Here is a 10811-nt window from a genome sequence, read left to right as displayed (position 1 = left end):
AAAATTGTGAGCTAATATAGCACTCTGCGAAATATATCGCGTGCAGCAGGAAATATTGCACATGGCGGAAAATAATGCAAGAAAAACGCTCAGCGCAAGTTAAATAACACAAAGAACATCGCTTCTTAATTATAATGCCTGTCCTATTAGTGAATCGAGTTCTAAGTCGCAAAAAATATGAAGCGATAAAAATTTTAACGCATGCTATAAATAGCGCTCGTTTTAACAACCTTTAGTGAATCGGCCCCATAGTGTATTAAGTGAATAGCCTTGTCTGGCAAAGCAAACTGCAGGCCATAAGCAACACCATCACCACTCTGAAAATATTTTCTGCAATTAGCTTGCATATTGGCACATCATAAACGATTGCTTGTCTTAATGTAGAGGGCGGCTGCAATGATGCTGTAAATCTGGGGGGGAAACTCTGCTTTGTGTGAAAAAAAACATGGCAAATTGAGTCTGAAAGGTGCACTTTGTATTATGCACAACATTTGTAAATAAACCTCAATAAGTTAGGTAACACTAGTATCCCATGGGGAAGCTTTCAGATCAGATGATTTATAAAAAAAACTAGATGGTTATCCATTGAAGAATATACAACAAAAAATGTAGAGGATCTGGGGAATGGTATCATTTATAGAGATTTATATCTGCAACATTGAGTAATTTCTGTGTTTTATACATAACCAAAAAATCCCTAAAAATGTACACCACCCCTGAGGCTGCCCAATTGTAGCTAACAGTGACTAGCAGTGCAAACTTTTATTCCAGGTATGAGATGGATTCTATAAAACAGAATGCACCTGATAAACATCTTACAGAGGTGTGAGGTCTGCGTTGAGCAACCCCCCAGCAATTAATTTATTATATATAATTTATTAATTTCCCCTCCACACAAATGGTCAGTCACCTGTAGCACAATGAGGCACAGGAGCCACTTCCCTGCCCTCAATATTCACCATAGGAATTGAAAAAAAAACCACAAACACATGTTTATGGGAAACCTATTTGTCTCACAGGATTTATTAATCTTAATAGCCAATAGGGGATTGGTCATTCCTAACAGCCAATGATCAAGAGGAAGGCCAAAAACCCAACAGTACTTGCACTGTAGGGAAAAATTTCCTGACTCCTAGAAACGGCAGTCAGTTTAAAACCCTGGATCATGGCTTTATATGTTCTAAATATGCCTCTATGCAAACACCCTTAAAAATACACACACAATCACCCACCCTCCCAACCCCCTCACCGACACACTCACCCACCCTCTCAGCCCAATCACCGACACACACGGACAAAACCACCCTTGCAGCCCATTAACCGACACACGCGCCCACCCTACCAGCCCACTCACCGACACACGCACCCACCCTACCAGCCCACTCACCGACACACGCACCCACTCTACCAGCCCTCCCACCCAACCCACACACCGACACACCCTCCCACCCCACTCGCCGGCACACGCACCCGCCCTCCCTCCCACCCCACTCGCCGGCACACGCACCCGCCCTCCCTCCCACCCCACTCACCCGCCCTCCCTCCCACCCCACTCACCCGCCCTCCCTCCCACCCCACTCACCCGCCCTCCCTCCCACCCCACTCTACCCGCCCTCCCTCCCACCCCACTCTACCCGCCCTCCCTCCCACCCCACTCTACCCGCCCTCCCTCCCACCCCACTCTACCCGCCCTCCCACCCCACTCACCCTTACGTCTTAAAATTACAATTTTCTATTTAGGATTACCTAATGGAACATACTACAGTACTAAAAAAGTATATTTGTATGAAAATGATTTATTTAGATAAAGCAGGGCTTTACTTTTGAGCTTGTTTATACAATATATTTTTATAAAGACCTACATTGTTTGGGGGTATAGTTTTCCTTTAAAACCTTTGCAATAAAAATGTGCTAAATTCAGATAAATTCTGGAATTTTATTTAAATTTTTCAATTCTTGCATATTATACCAAGTACATTTGTTTCCATGGAAACTTTGAGTCATTCTCACTACTGAATATTTTTTATGACCCTTTGATCAAATTATATACAATCAAGAGTCAGTTCCTTATGACTTCTGATTCTTACTTATTTTTCAGTTGTATGTTTGTTTCACCTAAAACTATTTAAAGGAGAAGAAATGGTAAAAACTAAGTAAGCTTTATCAGAAAGCTCTATGTAAATACAGCCATAAGCACTCACAGAAACGCTGCACTGAGTTCTCTGTCAAAAAATTATATTAAATCATTACTGTTCTCAATTCATTCCATTAATAAGTAAAAGTAGAAGTGTTAAGAATCACCCTATGTGGCTTAACTCTGAGGTAAAGAAGTTAATAGGGAGAAAAAGGAAAGCTTTTAAGAAATATAAGTCAGAGGGGACAGTAGCTGCGTTTAATGAATATAAACACTATAACAAGTGTTGTAAAACAGCAATCCGGAAGGCAAAGATAGAAAATGAGGAGCGCATCGCGGCCGAGGCCAAGACTAACCCCAAAAAGTTTTTTAAGTATATTAATAGTAAAAAGATGCAGGTTGAGGGTGTGGCCCCATTGAGTTATAATAACAATATGGTTACAGCGGATACAGAAAAGGCAGATGTGCTTAACCAGTTCTTTTCTTCTGTGTATACAGTAGAGGAGCCAGAGTGCCAAGTCCCACCCAATAGCTGCACTGTTGCCTCAGCTCCAACTACACAGTGGTTTGCACAGGATATGGTGCTTAAAGGGTTACACACGATAAATGTAAACAAGGCACCTGGGCCAGATGGAATACACCCTCGGGTACTGAGAGAGCTAGGGGCAGAATTGCAGTGGCCCTTGTTTCTGATATTCTTAGACTCGCTTTCATCAGGTATGGTACCTAGGGATTGGAAGAAGGCGAATGTCATTCCCATATTTAAAAAGGGAGTAAGATCTCAGCCTGGCAATTATAGGCCTGTAAGTTTGACATCCGTGGTGGGCAAGTTATTTGAAGGCTTGTTAAGGGATCACATTCAAAATTATGTAGTGGAGAATGGCATTATGAGCAGTAATCAGCATGGCTTTATGAAGGACAGGTCATGTCAGACCAATTTAATTGCTTTTTATGATGAGGTAAGTAAGAAGCTGGACAGTGGGGATGCAGTAGATATAATCTATTTGGATTTTGCCAAAGCATTTGATACTGTTTCCCACAAACGACTGCTTTCTAAGCTAAGGTCTATTGGTCTTAGTGAAGTCGTTTGCACATGGATAGAAAACTGGCTACAGGATTGGGTACAGAGGGTGATTGTTAATGGTACATTCTCTACTTGGAATAAGGTCCTCAGTGGGGTCCCTCAGGGTTCTGTACTGGGTCCACTTTTGTTTAATTTGTTCATAAATGACTTAGGGGAGGGTATTATGAGTAATGTATCAGTGTTTGCAGATGACACAAAACTCTGCAGACCAGTCAATTCTATCCAGGATGTGACATCCCTGCAACAGGATCTTGACCAACTGGCAATCTGGGCAGCTAAGTGGCAGATGAGATTTAATGTGCATAAATGTAAGGTCATGCACCTGGGATGTAAAAATATGCAAGCCCCGTATACCCTTAATGGGACTGCACTAGGCAAATCCATAATGGAGAAGGACCTTGGAGTCCTTGTAGATAATAAACTTGGCTGTAGCAAGCAATGCCAGGCAGCAGCTGCAAGGGCAAACAAGGTTTTGAGCTGTATTAAAAGGGGTATAGATTCACGGGAGGAGGGGGTTATTCTTCCCCTTTACAGAGCGCTGGTAAGGCCCCATCTAGAATATGCTGTTCAGTTTTGGTCTCCAGTGCTCAAACGGGACATTATTGAGTTAGAGAGGGTCCAGAGAAGGGCAACTAAGCTGGTAAAGGGTATGGAAAGTCTCAGTTATGAAGAAAGACTGGCCAAGTTGGGTCTGTTTACACTGGAGAAGAGGCGCTTAAGAGGTGACATGATAACTATGTATAAATATATAAAGGGATCATATAATAACCTTTCTAATGTTTTATTTACCAGTAGGTCCTTCCAACGGACACGAGGGCACCCACTCCGTTTAGAAGAAGGGAGGTTCCGTTTAAATATTCGGAAAGGATTTTTTACTGTGAGAGCTGTGAAATTGTGGAATTCCCTCCCCGAATCAGTTGTACTGGCTGATACATTATATAACTTTAAGAAGGGGCTGGATGGATTCTTAGCAAGTGAGGGAATACAGGGTTATGGGAGATAGCTCTTAGTACAAGTTGATTCAGGGACTGGTCCGATTGCCATCTTGGAGGCAGGAAGGAATTCTTTCCCCTCTGCGGCAAATTAGAGAGGCTTCAGATGGGGTTTTTTGCCTTCCTCTGGATCAACTAGTAGTTAGGCAGGTTATATATAGGCATTATGGTTGAACTTGATGGACGTATGTCTTTTTTCAACCCAACTTACTATGTTACTATGTAAAAAAAAACAGGATTTCTTGAATGCTTTTTTCCTATGTCAGAGTCTGTGCAGCTCTCTCCTGCTCCCCCCTCCCATAAGAATGCTAAGAACACACCCCCCCTTAGGAATGTGTGATCTGAGCCAATCACAGGAAGCTGACTCATAGTCTTACAAATTGCACGTGTACAGGGATCTTGGTGCAGGAGCGAGGCATTATGGGAATTTTCTTTACAGAGCACCTCGTTTTTTTTCCTCTAGGCTTCTGATCATCTGAACGGGAGAAATATGGGGAGACTTAAGGGCACTATTGAGAGAACTGAAGGTATGCCTGCATCTTTATTAGCCTTTCCTTCTCCTTTAAGGCTTTAGGTATTTTCTGCACTAAAGAAAACTTAAGTCATTTATAAAGCTGGAAATATCTGTACTTTTTTAAATGTTATTAAATACACCTGGCTATACATGAAACATTTGGTAGCTACAGTGAGGAACATAAGTATTTGAACACCCTGCGATTTATCTCCCACATTCACATTGTAGCTGCATTCCCACTGTGAGAGACAGCATTTAAAAAAATAATTCAGGAAATCACATTGTATGATTTTTAAAGAATGTATTTATATTGCACTGCTGCACATATGTATTTGAACACCTGGCAATCAGCAAGAATTTTGGTTCTCAAAGACCCGGTACTCTGCCTTTAAAAAGTCCACCTCTACTCCACTCATTAATCTAAATTAGTAGCACCTGTCCACCCCACAGTCAGTCAGACTCCAACTACTACCATGGGCAAGACCAAAGAGCTGTCAAAAGACACCAGAGACAAAATTGTGGACCTCCACAAGGCTGGAAAGGGCTAAGAGGCAATTGCCAATTGCAGCTTGGTGAAAATAGATCAACTGTTGGAGCAATTGTTAGAAAATGGAAGAGGTTAAAGACGACTGTCACTCTCCCTAGGACTGGGGCTCCATGCAAGATCTCACCTCGTAGGGTATCACTGATGATAAGAAAGGTGAGGAATCAGCCCAGAACTACAAGGTCACTGTCAGTAGAACACTACGCTGTCATGGTTGCAAATCATGCATTGCACGGAAGGTTTCCCTGCTCAAGTCATCACATGTCCAGGCCCGTCTGAAGTTTGCCAATGACCATCTGGATGATCCAGAGGAGGCATGGGAGAAAGTCATGTGGTCAGATGTGACCAAAGTAGAACTTTTTGGTCTAAACTTCACTCTCCGTGTTTGGAGGAAAAATAAGGATGAGTTGCACCCCTGCTTATGCCTCTGCGAGAACTGAGAGGAACGATGCTCCCTAGCGAGATGCACCCTCTGGCGCACCCAAAATTATGAAACAATTTAGGAGATCTATAAACATAGTGCAGAGACCTGTAGAAAGTCATCTTCAGGGCTGGATTTGTGGCATGGCCACAAATGCCTGGGCCTAGGGCAGCACAAATAGAGGGACGGCATGCCACCCAGCCATTGGTGAAGTTGCTTACACCCAGAACACTGCAATCTAGGAGCTCACCCCCTGTGCCCTGTGTGTTAATTAAACAATGCACATGTGCATGATCCTGGGCGTGGGGCCTCTGGGCGCATGGCATAGAAATACAGCCCTGGTCATCTTGCACAGAAGGCAGGGTGCAAACTACAAACACATTGTGGATTGGGACTGTTTCTTGTACTTTGCACCCTGCCTTTCATGTTTTACTTCCAGCAGATTTACAATTTATTTAGAACTATTCTGTTCTGAAGTGTATTAAGATTTCCCAACACAATGTACAATCTGGGTTGTGAGGCAAAGCAGTTGCAGCAGGGCTTTACACATATTACAAAGGTCTTGTGTGTTAAACTACCATGTAAGATGTACACTAAAACCTGTGCAAAAAGTGGAGTAAAATAAATGGCGCGTTTATGAAACTGTGTATACTTTTTATACATTATGGGGTATATTTATCATGCTGTGTAAAAAGTGGAGTGAAGCATTACCAGTGATGTTGCCCAGAGCAACCAATCAGCAATTAGTTTTCAACAGTTAGAAAACCAAAGCAAAGCATTTAATTGGCTGCTATGAGCAACATCACTGGTAATATTTTACTCCACTTTTACACAGCATGATAAATATACCCCATAGTGTATAGGATAGAGAACAGGTAGCAGGATTTATAAAGGTATTTTCTCTTAAATTGCATGAATGTGGTAATTTTCTTCAAATTATGTGTCAATGTGTGGTATATTTTTATGCCACAGCTTTATAAATGGGCCCCACTGTCTATTTCAGTTCAGTAATAGAAATAAAAAAATGAATCAAGCTCCCTTCTGCAACACATATCCTCCACTGTGTAGTTGTACAGCAAGAAACTCTAAAAAGCAATTAAAATGTTGATGCTTCATTACTGGTTGTATTTCATGCTTATTAGCATTAATGAAAAGAATACCCAGTTGCCTAAAACTCCTTCCACTCCCACTTTTTTTTGCAATTTTAAGGTATATCTCATATATATTTAGCAGAAATGATATTGGGGTTATTTGGGTATTCTTCTGGCATTCATGGTTTAACATGCATAAACAGCACTGTGGGCAGAAGCTTTGCACTGGCAACAGGATGAGGTCAGATCTCTGGGGTGGGATACACAAGAAATATTCAGGCAAAATCACACTATATTGGCACAAGGGTTGAAATTATCAGTTGGAACCCATTTTACTGCTTGATAATGTTTCCCCATAGTAACTAGAAAAGATCCAGTCAATTTCATGTACGTTGCCAGGACACATCTATAAAAAGTAAATGGTCATAAATCTTTGCCTCAGGTGGTGTATTATCCACTTTGTTACATTTTTGCTGCCTAAAACAAGAATATATAATGTGAGGGTTCCTGATGCACAATAGTCCCTCTGATCCCTTAGATCTTCAAAGTTACTGTGCCCACGGCCCCATTCCCAAAACCCCCAGGTAGATGATCTTTGCTACACACATATATTAAAACTGTACATCAGTCCCTAACCAACTGGGCCTGATGTCTCTATGCTGAACTCTGTCATTGCTGTTTTACATGGAGGATTTCGGACTAATGAGAATTTGTATCTAACACACAACTAAGAAAATATTTAGGGATTTACTCAACCCATCATGTTAGGACTGGGACAAATACCAAATGAAACCCAATTTGTCTGAATAATGAAGATAATCTGAACCCTAATGTGCATATATTTCACATTATTTTACACATAACTGATCCCCTAATCTCAAAAAAGTGGTGGTAAATGGAACATTTTCTAATTAGTTAGTGGAGTACCGCAGGGGTCAGTCCTTGGTCCGTTGCTTTTTAACGTGTTTATTAATGACCTAGAGGTGGGCATACAAAGTACTGTTTCTATTTTTGCAGATGATACTAAATTGTGCAAAACTATAAGTTCCATGCAGGATGCTGCCGCTTTCCAGAGCAATTTGACAAAATTGGAAAACTGGGCAGCAAACTGGAAAATGAGGTTCAATGTTGAAAAATGTCAAAAATGCACTTTGGTAGAAATAATATAAACGTGCGTTACACATTAAATGGTAGTGTGTTGGGGGATCCTTAATTGAGAAGGATCTGGGGATTTTTTGTAGATAACAAATTGTCTAATTCCAGGCAGTGTCATTCTGTGGCTACTAAAGCAAATAAAGTGCTGTCTTGTATAAAAAAGGGCATTGACTCAAGGGATGAGAACATAATTTTGCCCCTTTATAGGTCCCTGGTAAGGCCTCACCTTGAGTATGCAGTGCAGTTTTGGGCTCCAGTCCTTAAGAAAGATATTAATGAGCTGGAGAGAGTGCAGAGACGTGCAACTAAACTGGTAAAGGGGATGGAAGATTTAAACTATGAGGTGAGACTGTCGAGGTTGAGGTTGTTTTCTCTGGAAAAGAGGCGCTTGCGAGGGGACATGATTACTCTGTACAAGTACATTAGAGGGGATTATAGGCAGTTGGGGGGTGTTCTTTTTTCCCATAAAAACAATCAGCGCACCAGAGGTCACCCCTATAGATTAGAGGAACGGCGCTTCCATTTGAAGCAGCGTAGGTGGTTTTTCACGGTGAGGGCAGTGAGGTTGGGGAATGCCCTTCCTAGAGATGTGGTAATGGCAGATTCTGTTAATGCCTTTAAGAGGAGCTTGGATTGTTTCTTGAACAAGCATAGTACCCAAGGCTATTGTGATATTAAAATCTACAGTTAGTATTAACGTTGGTATATATGGTTTATGTATATGTGTGTGTCACTATATGATAGGTCACTATAGGTTTGTGTGTGTGTGCTGGGTTTACTTGGAAGGGTTGAACTTGATGGACTTTTCAACCCTATGTAACTATTTAAATCTGTTTAAATAAATCGTTATTTCTGACGCATTGGCTTTTACTCTGTTAAGGTGGCCATGCACGCGCTGATACAAGCTGCCACCGGTTTAAGTCGGCGGCTTATTGGCCCATGTATGGGGCACTTAGATGGGCTTGCCCGACCCATATCTGGCCAAAAATTGGGTAGATGTCGATCAGGTTTAAAAATTATGTTGGGGTGAGGAGCATATTGGCTCATTGATGTGGTCCTAGTCCTGACAACCTGCATCCCATCCCCAATGTGATTTCTTTCTGCCTGAGACGACCTCTTCAAATGAGCGAATCTTCATGTGTATGGTCACCTTTATAGGGCAGAACCTTTTACTTAATGCTAACTTAGGGAAGGCTTCCTATGCCTGTTTCCCAGTCCTTTTGTATTATTTGCTCAAACACCTAGGCTAATATAAGTTGGGCTAGACTATGGCTGAAGGTAACCAATGCCAGCAGCATAGCACACTGTCACCATAGCAGGAATTACAAGCCCCAATCTAATTTTACACGGGCAGAAGATTCCATGTTGAACCTTTAGTCATTCAGTTCCAGTCAAAGAGTTCAACTTAAAATGTCCCACTGCCGGCCTGATCCATCAGATCAAATTCCTAACATAATGGCAGCCAGTAGCACCAAACCTGCACAGCTGCAAACATTTGGTCTCTGGCCCAGGCCTTGTACTGCCATCTGGTAACTAACAATACTACTTGCCTACAGCATGTTGTGGTGGTGCTTGGTGCTGTGTAATACACTAGTAAAAAACACAGGCACAATTGGTTTGGTTATGGTGGTACTTTACTTTTAGTATCCACTTAGTCATGAGCATGTGTATGCCTAGTTACACTTTCTGGCTGACCACAGGATATATATAAAAAGGGATGGAAGGTAAGAGCATCAGAACAGGTCAAAAATAAAAGGTGGCTTCTTTTTTATTATATTTTAGTGTGGGACACTGTCTCTTTAAGAGTGTCCCACATGTCCCTTTTTTGATTGGTTGTGCGTCCTATAAATAACCATTTCCTGCAGTCTAGACTTAGCCCACAATTAAGTGCCTGCATGGTACGAAAAGTGTAGGTTACTATGGAGTTGCTTTGTGTTTCAATGTAGTTTTGAATAAAACGTTTTTTTTAACTTTTTTACTTTGTGACCCCTGTGACTGCCTATACCTGTTGCTGCTTCTGGTTTATGCACCTCATTCTGAGGCTGGTGCACCCGGATCACTACCTTAACTTAGTCTCTTCTACATTCTGGTCCTTTGAACCATCTATTGATGTTTCTATATGTTCCACTGCCTTACACACACATTCATTTGCTGAGGTGTCCCCAGATTTTAAAATCTACTAACCCAAGCAGAAAAATCCTACTGGACTTTTTCACTGTTTCAAATTGAAGATTAGAGAGGAAAGCAAATGCACAAGAACAAAATCAAGTAAATCTGTGATTTCATGTAAGGGAAAACTTTGCTGTGTTACTGAAATATGCATACAATGTAAGAAGAAGAATCATTTAAAATAACAAGAACGCAAATGTCACTGTCGCAATAAACAGCACTGTAACAAATCTCTAATGATCCCTACATTTAAGCACTTAGCAACCAGAGCTCTATCTGTCTGTCTTGTATTCATGTGCGGGTCGAGAAAAACTCGGCCCACACCCCACTCTAACCCACTCACTCCCAATCCTAACCCTACGCAACCAGCTTCTCCCCTCTATAGACCCGCGCCCGCCAGCAATGACATCAAAAAAGGGGTGGGCGTGTCAGGCGCGCATCTATAAATTAACAAGCCGGAAGAGGAAGCCGGCAGTGTTAGGTTGCGGGCAGGGAGGGCAAGTGGAAGAGCTCACATAACTAGTTTCTTGCAATACAGTGGATTTTAGTGGCTACAGCATTGCCAAAACTACACATCACTCAGTTATAGTACAATGGGCCATATATGGCATGGCTGCCTATCTATTGTTCTGTTTGTTTGGCCCGACAGCTTGAATATTCAGAACAGCAGTCGGAGTTGTGTCTCCTCTTTACTTCCTCACATGCTG

The sequence above is a fragment of the Xenopus tropicalis genome, chromosome 9, assembly GCF_000004195.4.
Source record: "Xenopus tropicalis strain Nigerian chromosome 9, UCB_Xtro_10.0, whole genome shotgun sequence".
Classification (NCBI taxonomy): Eukaryota; Metazoa; Chordata; class Amphibia; order Anura; family Pipidae; genus Xenopus; species Xenopus tropicalis.
This window is presented reverse-complemented; position numbering follows the sequence as displayed.